Source organism: Cricetulus griseus, chromosome X (genome assembly GCF_003668045.3).
Source record: "Cricetulus griseus strain 17A/GY chromosome X, alternate assembly CriGri-PICRH-1.0, whole genome shotgun sequence".
NCBI lineage: Eukaryota > Metazoa > Chordata > Mammalia > Rodentia > Cricetidae > Cricetulus > Cricetulus griseus.
In genome coordinates, this window is record NC_048604.1 from 65669367 (window position 1) to 65683865 (window position 14499).

At 44.1% G+C, this 14499-nt stretch overlaps 1 long non-coding RNA gene across 7 annotated transcripts in view; it reads left to right on the forward strand.

Moving 5' to 3' along the window:
- The window catches only part of Magee2, a 156642-nt gene that overhangs the window by 99294 nt on the left and 42849 nt on the right, over positions 1 to 14499 (forward strand). For 6 of the 7 annotated variants that reach the window (XR_004771363.1, XR_004771361.1, XR_003488414.2 and 3 more), the window contains one exon: positions 9204 to 9327. The exons of the other annotated variant lie outside the window; for it this stretch is intronic. This is a non-coding gene — a long non-coding RNA (MAGE family member E2). The remainder of the gene's footprint in view (positions 1 to 9203; positions 9328 to 14499) is intronic. 7 annotated transcript variants of the gene reach the window in all.

Genomic DNA, 14499 nt, shown 5'->3' on the forward strand with positions numbered 1-14499 from the left:
GAGGGAGCCTCAGTAGAGAATAAAAGTCTCCATAAGAATAGGCTGGAAGCAAGCCCATTACTTAGTGATTGATGGGCTCAGCCCATTATGGCTGCTACCACTCATGGCTGGTGGTCCTGGGATCTATAAAAAAGCAGTCTGGGCAAAACATGAGAAGCATGTCAGTAATCAGCACTCCTCTAAGGCCTCTGCATCAAGGTCTACCTCCAGGTTCCCACCCTAAGTTCCTAACCTGGCTTTCCTCAGTGAGGAAAGCGAAATCAACCCTTGTTTCCCCAAGTTACTTTTGGTCATAGTGTTTTATCACTGCAGTAGAGACCCTAGCTAATACAGACGTCCTAGATTTTATATACCATGGACCATATCATGTGACATGAAACTATAGTCAAAACACAATATGTTTGAATGAAAACGACACTATGAAAGCATCACTGTGCATAATCAATATATGCCAATAAAAGAATGTAAAAAGCAATTGGGGCATTTGGAAAGAACAATATTTCCAGCTGGGTATGCCAGCACGTACCAGTTATACAAACAACTGGGAAGTGGAGGAAGGAAGATAAGATGGTTGAGGTCATCCTGCTTAATAAAGGACCCTGTGTCAAAACAAAAGCAAAAACAACAATAAAACCAAACAACTAATAAACACAAAGAACATGTTTTCCACTTCAAAGCAGAAAGTGTTCCAGGAGAAAAACTGCTTTGGGGAGCAGACAGTGGGATCGGGAAGACCTTCTTGAACAGATGAGTGCCAGTTCTCCCTCACACTCGGGGAGCTTAATTGTAAGAGACCTGATAAAGTTTGGTTTACCCGCAGGGACATATTGCCCATTGTCTCTGTGCATGTGCAGATGCCTCTCCAACAGCAATCTTTTGTAGCTGTGTCTGAACCTCATAAAATTGCTTTTCCTGGCTTTCTCCATTGTGCACTCTCATCGGCCTCTATTGCAGGATGCAGCGAGAATTTTCCCTAACAAACGGATCCGTGCTTTTTACAGAGACAGGCCAGGGTCACGAGCCCTACTCCCACACTCAGCCTCTCGGTAATGATGAGCGCACATACCCCGTGACCCCACAGCAGATGCTGCTTTCAATTGCAATTTCCCGATAGATATAGAGATCTAAAATGGAATTGCAGTTCCTCTAGGTGACAGAGGAGGGGCTTGTGTTCTTTCACCAAGCTCTCCCCTTGTCTGCTCCTGAGCCTTTGGACACTCTGCAGAACAGGGAACTTCCATGGCCTCATTCTTGCAGCAGACTGAGCACACACCTGTGGATGTCTGGGACAGGTTCCTCCATGACTTAATTCCTAGGGGCCAGTCAGGTGACAAAAGTAAAACCTGTGTCAGGGACTGTCCTTCATAGAAGCATGTACTGTACCAGACCACAGTGAGGGTTCTAGGAGGAGGCAATGTCCCCAAGCCCTGTGTGATGGAGAGCTGAAGACTTCTGGAAAGGAACGACTGCCACAGGCCTCCTGCTGGAACACGGAGGCGTGATTGAGACGTTTGAGTTTGGATCTTAAAGGACTAGTGGGCCATTCCTCACGTGCCCACGTGAAAATACCCGTGCTGAGGAGCCAGCACTGACCCTGCCAACGACTTCCCCCATGTAAATTAGAAGGAAGGAATATGTCCCTGTCACTGGGCATGCAAGTTCCTCCTACAGGACAGGATGCAACTGTGTAGTTCTTTGCAGGTCGTGAAAGTGAAGGCTGGGCTCAAGGGGACGAGAGGACGGCAGCTCCAGTCACTGGTCTAAGCCAACACTGGTCAAACACACACACACAGATGGGGTGTCATCCTCCTGCCTCAGATGGTACCTTCAGTACTCAGTTGAGAGTTCCTCTGTGTGGCTGCATGTGACCATAGGTGTGCTGGCTGCACATCAGCTACACCTTCTCACAGGTTAGGCAGTACTGCATGCACCCACCACACCTTCTCTCTCCATGTTTGTGGGTGTGTAGCATGCACGTGTGTGTGTGTGTGTGTGTGTGTGTGTGTGTGTGTGTGTGTGTGTGTGTGTGTGTGTGTGTATGTATGTATGTGTGTGTGTGTGATCCCTGTTGTCTTCTATGGTCACTTTCCCTATTGTTGTTTGACACGGGTCTCTCATTGAACCTGGAACTTTCCAGTTCAGCTGGACAGCAAGCCCCAGGGATGTCTTGACCCTGCTTCCTCAGTGCAGAGGTCAAAGATGCATTCAGCAGGCCCCGCTTTCATCTGGATGCTGGAGATTGAGTTCAGGTTCTCAGTCTTGTGCAGTAAGCCTTTTACCAACTGAGCCATGTCTCAAGACCCTGTCTGGCATTTCTTAAACCAAAATGTAGTAGTGGACAAGGTCTGTCTTCTCGTCTGTCCTGTCTCCCCTCAACACTTTCTGCTGCTTCTCAACTTCTTCCTCATCTTTTTCTCATTTCCTCTCCTTGTCTGTCCTCCGTAACCCCTCCTTTCTCTCCCGCCTCCCCCTTTATCTTCACTTCCCTTTTCACTTTGCAGCCTCTCACCAGCCCCAACCCTCCTCTAGGTATCCCTGAGGAGTCTGCTCTACATCTCATGGCTCCAGATACCTGTTCTTGGCCTGGCATGGTGGAGGCTTCCTAAGTCATGTCTCCTCTTTCCTTACAACATTTTCTTGGTCCACTCAGACAGTCTCCTCATTCTGCCCCAGTACCCAGGAGTCCAGCAACTCCAAACATTCAAAGATCAGTATTAAAGGAATCCTGTTATCTTCCCTGCCCTCTCTACACACCAGCTGGTGTGTTACAGAGTCCCTGTAATTTCTCTCACTATTGGAATTAACTCATTCTATGCTGCTCTTGAGCACAGCCACCATTCATTCCTGGTACGCTTTCAGAGCCGCCCAGATCAGGGTGTGGTGGCTCATACCATACCTGTAATTCTGGAACTTGGGAAGTGGATAATGGAAGATCAGGACTTCAAAGCCATCCCTGGCTACACAGTGAATTCTGGTGGACCTCATGAGCCCCTGTCTCAAAATTCAAATTAAAATTGGCTTTGATGGAGGGGTGGGAGGACAGTCAGTCACATGAGATATCAAAGTGAAATGCAGTAATACTGGGGACAAAAGGGCAGAGGTGGGAAAATGGGAGTCAGGGATGTGGGTGTTCTGAGTGTACATGACCAGATGATAGTCAAGCAAAGCAAAGCCTGCATGAAAGTGTTGGAAGGAAAGCTGTGTTTGTTAGCTAGTTAGACAGAAGACTCCACACACACACACACACACACACACACACACACACACACACACACACACACACACGTGTGCACGTGCACGAAAATAAAAGCACAAAGCATCCTGGCTACAGTCACACAACCTTTTTCTCTGGTCGGCAGCAGGGGCTCAAGGTCTCTAGGAAAGCAGAGCCTTGCCCCCATCATGCCCGCTGACTCCTAGGTGAGAGCACGCTTCCAGAGAGCATGGCTTGAGAAGGGTGTGCGTGTGGAAAGTGCTCTAACTGCATCTATGCACCTGATACACACAGCCCCCGTCATACACCCTGGGTCCACTTCCAGCTTGCTGGTTGCCTGAGATTCAGTGTTGGGAATGTGATCCCCTCACTGTGGAATATTTCATGGCCCCACAGCACACTGCAGAAAGACCATCAGAACCGTGGAAATCAGCACCACGTGAAACCAGGAAAGGTGTCCTAGGGAAAACTCTAAAATCATTTCAAACACTGCTCAGGAAGGAGCCAGTTCACAGGGAACTCCCTGGGATGGGCAGAGGGAGGTTCTCCTTCCCTTTCCTTTGCTTCTCACCTCCCTCTTCGTGACCATTATCTCTTCTAGAATGCAAAGACCCTGGGAAACTTCTCATCCTGCCTCTCAAGTCACTCACACTGTCTATAAAATCCAGCCAACCTTCTGTGCTCCCACGGTCACTCTTGGCCAAGTGCCATTGCCTGTGTCTGCAAGGAAAGCTGTGTTCTGCCATGGAGGGCTCTGTTGCTGTAGGCAGGCCTCCCCCTTCTGGGCTTCATGAGTCTGTGAAATGGGGGTGGGGGGGCAAGACCATGCTGGGCTCAACTGCAGGCTTGATGGGAGTCAGAGTTCTAGGTGGTCAGGAACCCAGGAGTCCATGTGGTTCTGCTTCTTTTGCAGCATGCATTGAACTCCAGTCTCTTCATGCCTGCGCCTCAGTTCCCCAGGGAACAGCATGACTGACAACTGAGGAGTCATGGAAATTTCGGGTGAGGGTCGTGACCCCCTCCCATGCCCGTGTCTTTCTAAAACTCATACCAGAGATCCCCAGCTGGTACACAGAGCCTCTGTCATCCTCTGATTTCTTCTTGGGAGTCTCTTATGGTTCCATTCCCTCTGTGCTGGACGCTTCTGTGTCCAGGTAAAGCTCCAGGCCCCCTCTCTCTGGCCCTGTGGCCTGTGCTTATGGGCTTTTAATCACCAAAGGCTGTCAATTAGTGTAATTAACGTGTTCTCATCTTCAATCTTGGCCTGTTTCGTTTTCTATCTCCCTCCCCCCCACACACACACATACACCTCAGTTCTCTTCTATTTTAACTTAGTGAGGAGAGCTCCTGTCTGCATCACCATAGCAACCAGAGTTGAGGGCCAATTAAGCCATGACTGAACCATTAGACACCTAAGCTGATTAAAGAGTCCAAAATATTGGCGGAAAGGAGACAAACAAGACAGGTCCTTGCTGCAGAGATGTGAGTGGCACAGCCAGCTGAGAACCCTTTGCAACCTGGGCTCCAAGCAGCTGAGCTGTGGGCCCGTGTGTCATGTCCATGGCCTGTGTCCCAGGCCTCTAAGCAAGGAAAGGTCACCAGCATCTTCTATTCTCAGGGGAACCATTCTGAATGCCTCCCTCTCAGCAGGCCCCAAGCAGCAACTGGAGTCTGCAGTGCTAAAGGACATTCATGGGGACAGACAGGCGCAGTCAGTCACACAGTTCACCCCGAGCCCTAATTTCTTGGCACCTCCCTCACCTTCCCCATTACTCTGTGGAGTTTTCTCCAATGAAAGGGACCTTTTCCAACTTGCTGGTCCCAAACATGTCCCCTGTTGCTCTGGTCTGTGTTTGTGCGTTTTAAATCCCACATGTATCAATTAGTGCAATTAAGACATTCAAATTATAATTGGACCCCCTTTCCTATGTGCCTAAGCCCCCCGCCCAAGTTTCCTGCTGCCTTTCATTTCATTTACTGAATAAAGCTCTTGCAGAATTGCCATAGCAACAGGCCACTGGGCAGATTAAGCCATTATGGGTCTGGACACTGACACTCAAAACTGATTATGGGTCTGGAAACTTGGATGGCTGAGCAAGAATCCTGGAATTTGGACAAGGAGGCTCTTAGCTGCAGAGTAGGGGCAGTGCAACAGCTCAGGGCATCGTTCAAACCCGACTCCTGACTTCATCTTGTCCCGTTTGCTTAGAGGTGAAGAATGAGACAACAGTAACTATAGGTGGGGGTGCCTGTTATTAAGTATGATTGCCTGAATTAGGATGTCAGGTCACACTCAAGTAGCCCCTGCTAGGTGTAACCCTGGCACCTCTGAGCATGACCTCTGCTTTAACATATCTAGTTGTCATGGTGACCCGGGAGGTTACAGGAGCCCTATGTGGAACATCCTATTTCGCATGTATGTTTAACTTTGCTCCTATTCCCAACTCTATTATTGAACCTGCTACATCCCCTGAGCATCCCAAACTCCTAGTAATTAACCTGGTACTTGTCTTTAAGAGATGGCTGAGCAGGGAAGATTCTGTACACTCTTCTAGAAGACTCAAATTTGGTACTCAGAACCCACAACCAGTAGCTTACATCTGCCTGTAACTTCAGTGCCAGCGAGTCCAACACCCTGTTCTAGCCTCTATAGGCAAACAAATAGGGCATACATGCGCACACAATACACACACACCACACACACACACACACACACACACACACACACACAGAGAGAGAGAGAGAGAGAGAGAGAGAGAGAGAGAGAGAGAGAGAGAGAGTTTTAAAGACTATACCTGGCTCTTATAAGGGATTCTTAGTGCCTACTCCCAACATTAATAACAGAGGGTTCTGTTATTAAAGAAAGGACAGTGCTGCCATCTGGATCATGAACCAGTGACAATTGCCTAATATGGTGGCTTCTTCTGGGGAAAGCCAGCATCTTCTATTTGCTTTAAGGTTCCTGTTTACAGTCTAACTGGCCTGGCTCTACTAATGACAGCGTGAGCACCCACAAGTGTATGAGGTTATTCTTTTCAGTAAGAGTTTCCCCCTCCCTTAATACTCTCTCTCTACTCATAGACTCCAGTTATTTGCACTAAGAGCAGAGCTCCTAGCCCCAGCAGAATTGTCATGGCAACCAAAAGCCAGAGTAGGAGATTGCTGCTGTCAGTGAACATCAAAGCTTATTGAAGTGTGTGTGGCAAAGGGCCTCACTTTCTAAAGGAAAATAACTCTCAGCTGGAGAGGAGTAGTCCATTGCCCCCATCCCACCCCCCCCGTCAGTGTTCCACTAAACACCCCACCCTGTCCTCCATGCCTGAATTATGAGAGGATGCGGAGCACATTATCCTCCCTGTGTTGGCAACAAAATATTTGTTTTCCCCCAAACTCCCCACCCCAAATCATCACTAAAGAAATATATGAGGGTACATATTCTCTTAACGTGCATGTCCATGGCTGCACATCTTTTTCTGACAAGTCAACTCGTTCTACTCGTATGCATTGCAGTTCACGCCTCACTTGTTCTCCACAAAGTTTCTAATACTTGGTTGGCCACATCCTTGTGGTAATGTACAAATAAAGGAAACGTCCCACTTACCTATCTATATCGAAGGAATGCTCTGCTTGTCCTTTCATCACTTTGGATAACTATCCACACTACTGTCAAAAGGCAGCCTTGTATTTGATCAGTTGATTCCAAGCCTTTCTATCCAGTCAGTTCACAGCCCAAGCAATAATTCTGATGCTCTCTTCCACAAACTTACTCTTCTCTGATGAGTGATTCCCACTGGCACACAAACTTTCTACAAAGTATCGCACATTAAAATAAAGCAAAACCAAAATCCAATGTTACCTTTAAAACTGTGTCTAGTATACAAACATGGTATGTACTCACTCATAAGTGGATATTAGACCAAGAGCAAAGGATAACGAGACTATAATCCACAACCCCAGAGAAGCTAGAAAACAAGGAAGACCCTAAGAGAGACATACATGCACCCTCCCGAGAAGGAGAAAGGGACAAGATCTTTTGAGTAAATTGGGAGCATGGGAGGGGAGAGAGGTAGGAAAGAGAGGAGGGGAGAAGGGGAGGGGAGGAGAACATGAGGGATCAGGAAAGTCAAGTTGGGGGAAGAACAAGAAGGAGAGCAAGGAAACAGATACCTTCATAGAGGGAGCCATTGTGGGTTTGACGAGAAACTTGAACCAGGAAAATTCCCAGGAATCCACAAGGAGGACCCCAACTAAGAATCTAAGCAATAGTGGAGAGGCTACCTTAAATCCCGTTCCCCTATAATGAGATTGATGATGACCTTAAATGCCATCATAGAACCTTTATCCAGAAGCAGAAGCAGAGATTCACAGCTAAGCACTCAGCGGAACACCTAGAATCCAGTTGTAGAGGGAGAAGCAAAGGGGTCAAGACCATGTTGGGGAAACACAAAGAAACAGCTGACCTGAGCAAGTGGGAGATCATGGCCCCCAGACTGACATCTGGGGAACTAGCATAAGACTGAACTGGGCCCCGTTAATGTGGGTGTCAGTTGGGGGGCTTGGGCAGTTTATGGGGCCTCTGACAGTGGAACTAGTGTTTATCCTTATGAAGGGACACTTTCTCAGCCTAGATACAAGGGGGAGGGCCTAGGCCCTGCCAAATATGATGTGACAGACTTTGATGATCCCCCATGGGGGGCCTCACCCTCTCTGAGGAGTGGATGGGGAGGTGGGATGGAGGGATGGTGCAGGAGATGGGAGGACAGGAGGGAGAGGGAACTGGGATTGATATATAAAATAATATTATTTCTAATTTAAATAAAAAAGAAAAGAAAATATGTCTAGTATATCATCTCTTCTCTGTTCTTATACCAAAGCATGCCAAAGGTTGTTATATATATTTTCTCTTATTTTAATTTTTAATAATTTCTCTTATTTTATTCTCTTATTTTTCTTGAAACCACCCCAAACTTTTCACATCTTTAGACAACAGCCTATTGAACTTATTCACCCATTTTAATATAATGCAGACAGTGTATTTTGATCATATTCACACCTCTGCTCCCCATAACTCCTCCCAGATATACCCTCATCTCCATCCCTTCCCAGGAGCAAACAAGTTTTTAAAAATGTTTTTGTTAATTTTATTTTCATTTTACATACCGACCTGTTTCTCCTCCCTCTTATTTCAATCTCTCCTGTCATGTCCCTTCTAACTGTCCCCATCCACTCCTCCTCTGTCTCCATTTGGAAAAGGCAGGCCTCCCATGGGTGTAAACAAAACATGGCATATCAAGTTGAGGCAGGACCAAGCTCCTCCACGTGCATCAAGGTTGGGTGAGGCAACCCAGTGTGAGGGTTGAGTTCCCAAAAGCCAACTCAAGTGCCAGGGACAGGTGCTGATCCCACTGTTGAGAGTCCTACAAACAGAAGATTGTACGAGCCAGGGGAGGGGGTCAGGAACATGACAGTGGAACCCACAGAGACAGCTGACTTGAGCTCCTGGGAGCTCACTGACTCTGGACTGACTGCTAGGGAGCCTGCATGGGACCAACTTAGGCCCTCTGCATGTGTGAAACAAACAACTTAGGGAAGGAAAAAATGTATCTTGAGTATCAATTTCACTGATTTTAGTCAATGATTGGCTGGCTTATTTGCTTTCAGGCTGTGATGAAGCAGATCACTCCAGCAAGAAGCACACATTAGGAAAACTTCTCACATCATGGTAGACAGAAAGCAGAGATAGGGACTAAGGGAATAAGGAAATAAGGACAAGACACTCTCTTCAAAGCTATTTCTACGGGCATTCCCGTTTTCCATAAAGGTTATTCAATGGACTATCTGAGAGACACAGCCAACCCCTGAGTCCCCCACCAGTTTCCCCTTGTTCCAATGCAGTGATACTGCCTGGGTCAGGCAGGTAGCCAAAGGGGAACTGAAGTCAACCTGAAAAGGGCCCCACAAGGTGATTCTCTCTTCTCGTATGGTGAAGGTGCTGACATTACACCGTGGATCCACCACACCCAGGGCAAGAAAGCAGAAGCCACAGATGCTGCTGCCAAATGGACTGTCTCCAGACTGTGGACCATGGAAATCAAGGTTTCATTGGACCTGTGGTACTTCCACTCTCTGCTCCTCTACTTTGTCCTAAGACTTTTGTTTGGTATGAATACAGGGTTATGGTCTAACCCCCATGATCCTTGGGCCTGGACTAGAAACTGAGGTAGATAGATAGAGGGAAGGTATTAGCTAATGTGACTACAGACCAGCAACCCATATCCAGTCTTAACCTTTACTTACTGATACGTCTGATAATATATAAGTAATATATGTACTTATATACAATATATAATATATATATATATATATATATATATATATATATATTCTAGCACATACACAGACTGTCAGCCCATTGACTGACAAAACTCACTGTGACTGGGGGCAGCCCAAATTAATGTTAAAGGACTTACAAGGGGCTGAAACTTGTCTAATATCCAAACCCTTTAACCTAGGCACTTTTCCTTCTGTTCTGCCTTATGAGTTAATTAATCTGGATAACAGCAATATTACCAAGCCCCTGGAACTACTTGGTGGGCATGTACCAATAGTTTGATTAAATGTGCTTCTTCTGATGCTTTCCAAACTAAGTAGACAGGTTGATCAGGACCTCAAGGTATTAAAACAACAGATTCCTTTGAAAAAGGGTCCTACAAAATTGAGGGGGCTTAGACTTACTTCTCATGATGTCTGGCTATGGGAAAGACCTATTGTTTCTATGCCAATTGATCAGGAGTAATTTAAAAAGTCTTGCCATGGCTGGAAAACAAAACTAAACAAGTGAAAGAGACTAAGACATAAATTAGATAATTGATACCAGTTCTGTTCTCTTGGTCTGTGCACTGACTATGCCCTTAATCATCAATTCTGGTATGACTAATGGTAGGCCCCCTGCATCTTAAACTACATGGCCAGTTATGTATTACTTCAGTAAAATTAATGGTTCTTAGGACAAACTACGTCTCTTTAGAGCAGGATGAGTCCACAATTTGACTCATTCACTAAGACCAGTGAGCAATGTAACAGGGCCCCAGACCATAGTAGGCCCTGAGCCCATAGCACACCTGACTCCATTATGGAAGTACCATCCAGGCTTTAAAACTCAGCATGTAGACAGTACCACCCACCAAAATGAAAATAAAGACTTAATCCATCAAAGCCCATAGTTCTGGGAAAGTCTCTAAATGTGCTAACTTTGCTTTTTGGCTTCTGTAGTTCTGCTTCTGGCTAACTGTTCTTGTTAACTGAAGTATTTCAAGCCAGACATGTTTTTTTGTGCTTAATTAAAGGCTCACCCAGAAGAAGTCTTGTTGCTATGCTGGGATCCCGAACACCCAGTGTAGTCGACAGAGGATTAATAAAGACTTTCTATGGGCTTAAGCCTGAGTCTGAACAGTCTTCTCTGGTGAATACCCCACAACAATCTCAATTAATGCAATAAAAGAATAACACTTTAGCCAGGCATGGTGGTGCACGCTTTTAATCCCAGCACTCAGGAGGCAGAGGCAAGTGAATCTCTGTAAGTTCAAGGCCAGCCTGGTCTACAGAGCAAGTTCCAAGCCAGCCAGGGCTACACAGGGAAACTTTGACTCTAAAGACCAAGAACCAAAACCAAAATAACATTTAACAAATTAGTAATAGAAGGAAACTACTTAGGCATAATAAAAATATGATATATGAAAAGCCCATGACCACAATTTTAACTAGTAATGAAAGACTGAACAATTTATCTCTAAAATCAGGGATAAACAAAGGATGCCTATTTTCATTTCTATTCAACTTTTTGTTAGAAGCACCTAATTAGGCAAGCAAAGGAAATATGTCTTCTAAAATAGAAAGGAAGAAGTAAAATTATCTGTGTTTATAGGATGCAATGTTATATATAGCCACAACACTAAATATTTTGAAAATAATTTTAAAACTAAGCCACAAAATTTCAGGTTACAAAATCAACATGCTAAAATCAGTTCTATTTCAATCCACTAACAATGAACAATCTGAAAACAATTCCATTTACAATAGCCAAAAAAGAATAGACTGCTTACGAATAATTGAACCAAGGAGGTCACTATAATGTGGATGTTTATATTCCTCAAATTCATGTATTAAAGCCTAACCATCTATGTGATGAGATAGAAATGATTATTTCATGGAGAATGATGCAATTACATCATATAGATGGAGTCCTTACGGTGCTGGCATAAAGACAGAAATATAGGCTGCTGCAACAGAGTAGACGGCCAGGAATTGAACTCCCACAGATTATGAGGATCATTGTAAAATAATCTTTTCAACAAATATATTTGAAAAATTGGTTATCTGTACATGGAAGATTAAAATTGGATCCTTATGTTATTTTGCATGCTGATATTAACTCAAAGTTGATGAAGTACCTAAACATAAAATCCAGGATATAAAACTTTAAAACTAAAACACAGGGAGATTCATAACATCCAACTTGGCAATGAATTCAAGGATTTGAAACACAGGCCAAAAACATAAATTGGACTACATGAAAAATTTAAAAATATGAGCGCTGCCAATGCTCTCATGGAGAAGAAGAGTTTAATGTCAAATTTGAAATATTTAAGGTGGTCACAAAACTATTTCAGCAACATAGACAACTGAGTGTGTTGTTGTGGCAATAGTGCTATTGAGGAAACATATCCTCTGATATTCTACCCAATACATTTCCATCAAAATATGCAGACTAGTTTTTGGCTCTTAAAATCACAGTTATTATTAATGGCAATCAACATACTCTTAGACTTTTTGATACTTCAAAGATGTAGGGTAGTTGGGCAGTGGTGGTGCATGCCTTTAGTCCCAGCCCTTGGGAGGCAGAGGCAGGCAGAGGCAGGCGGATCTCTGTGAGTTCAAGGCCAGCCTGGTCTCCAGAGCGAGTTCCAGGACAGGCTTCAAAGCTACACAGAGAAACCGTGCCTCAAAAAAAAATGATGTTGGGTAAAAGGGCCAGCCAAAAAAAACCCCACCCTGACCCTGAAACCAAAGCCACTGAAAGAAACATTGTATTCCTGAAACTAGAGTCGGTGAAAGAAACCCACCCTGGCCCTGAAAACAGACAGTGAAAGAAACCCATCCTGGCTCTGAAACCTGAGCTACTGAAAGAAACACATTAGCTCTGAACCCAGAACTTAAGAAACACACTTTGGCCCTGGAGCCAGAGCCAATGAGAGAAATATGTCTTAGCCCTGAAACTAGAGCCAAAAGGCTAAAAAGGGCCAGTGAAAGAAACAGTTTGTCCCTGAAACCAGATCCTACTCTGCCCCTGACCTATTAAACAAACCAATGCCTGAGCAGGAAAACTAACCAATCCCTGGAAAAACTCCATCCACAAGAAGCCCTATATAAGTCCCTTTGTCTGTTCAGTTAGCAGCTGTCCTTTCCCACCCTGGCAGTGGCAACCACTCTCCTGGACTCCTCCTTCTCTGTCCTTTCCAACCCTGGCAGAAGGAACCACTGTCCATCCTGGACTCTGCCCTGCCCTGCCCATGAAAAAAGTAAATTTCTGTAATTTGTGAATAAGCTTGTTTGTGGAATTTTGCTTCTGTAAACGACCAAACACATGATATAATTTATAGACACAGATTGTTCAGACTTGTCTTTTATTATTATTTTAGGATAAGTAGTAACGTTTCCTGTTTCATTGCTGATTTTGCACAGTCCCCTCTCCTCACCCTTTCTCACTTTCTCCCTCTCTCTCCCTGCCACTCATCCCAGAGCAGTTGCTCTCAACCTGATGGTCATGACCCCCTTTCTAGATATCCTGCATACCAGATATTTACATCATAATTCACAAGAGTAGCACAATTACAGTTATGAAGTAACAATGAAAATAATGTTATGGTTGGGGGTCACCACAACGTGAAGAACTGCAATCAAGGGTTGCAGCATCAGGAAAGTTGAGAACCACTGCCCTAGAGCTTACGAACTTGATTGTTCTATTGAATGAACCATCTTTGGTTTTGAATTTACTCTGTAGCTTTCTTATTTTAATTTTACTGATTTCTGTTGTATTTTATCATTTTCTTTCTTCTGCTTTAGGTCTTATTTGCTCTTCTTAATTTAATTTCCTGAGGCAAAAGCCTAGTTACTCGCTTTTAGATCTCTTTTCTTCTAATATATTGTACTTCTTGATATTTCTCTAAGCACTTCATTAGCTGTAAATCACAGATTTTGATATATTGCATTTTACTTTTCATTTAGTTGAAAATGTTCTCTGCTTTCCCTGGAGACTTTTTTCACACATAAGTTTTGTTTAACTTCCAAATATGTGCTGCATTTCCAGCTGTCTCTGTTGTTGACTCTGGTTTGATTGTGGGTGCCTGAGAATTTACTTCAGATGATCTTCATTCTTTTTAATTGGTTAAGATTGGTCTTTTAATTAAGTATATGACCTATTTTGTGACTATTATGTGCAATTGAAAAGCATGTGTATTCTTCTGTTGCTGGGAAGGTATTCTATAAAGGTCACTTGTGTTGGTTTTACTTTTGAAAGATAATTTTACTGGTTAGCACAATATCATTTGTTGATAAGCTTTTTAAATATGTAAAATATGTAGTCTTATTTTCAAGTTTTCTAAAATGAAGTCTCCCTTCTTTTTTTCTACCTCTTTCTCTGTAGGCAGTGTGCTCCCAACTCTGACCAATTGCAAGAATCTCTTTTTGCCACTGATTTCTTAGCAGTACTAACATGCTATGCCTAGGTGTATTTGTAGTTGTTCCTCAGTGTATGGAAAGGTCTTGTGGTTTGAATGTAAAATGTTCCCCGAAGGCTTGTGTATTTGAACACTTGGTCTCCAGCTGGTAGGACTGTTTTGGGAGTTCATGGGACCCTTTTGAACACAAAGCCTTGCTAGCAGACATGGGGGCCATAAGAGTACAGCACCAGTATGTCCAGCTTGAATTCTCTGCTTCCTGGTGAGGGCCATATATATATATATATAGCCATGCCACCATATGTTACTGCACTAGGTGGTTCTCCAGGTGCCATGCTGTTCTTGTCATAATGGAGTATAGTCCCTTACTATGAACAATTATGAACCCTTTCCCCCTGAAGGTGCTTCCATCAGCTATAATGGTCACAGCAACAAGGAAAGAAATTAATACATAATAAGTTCATTTTAAGTTGAAAGTGTCATGAACTGAAGATACATTGAGTAATATACATAAGCTACAAAAATCCCAGCTTAGTTTAGACTATCTTA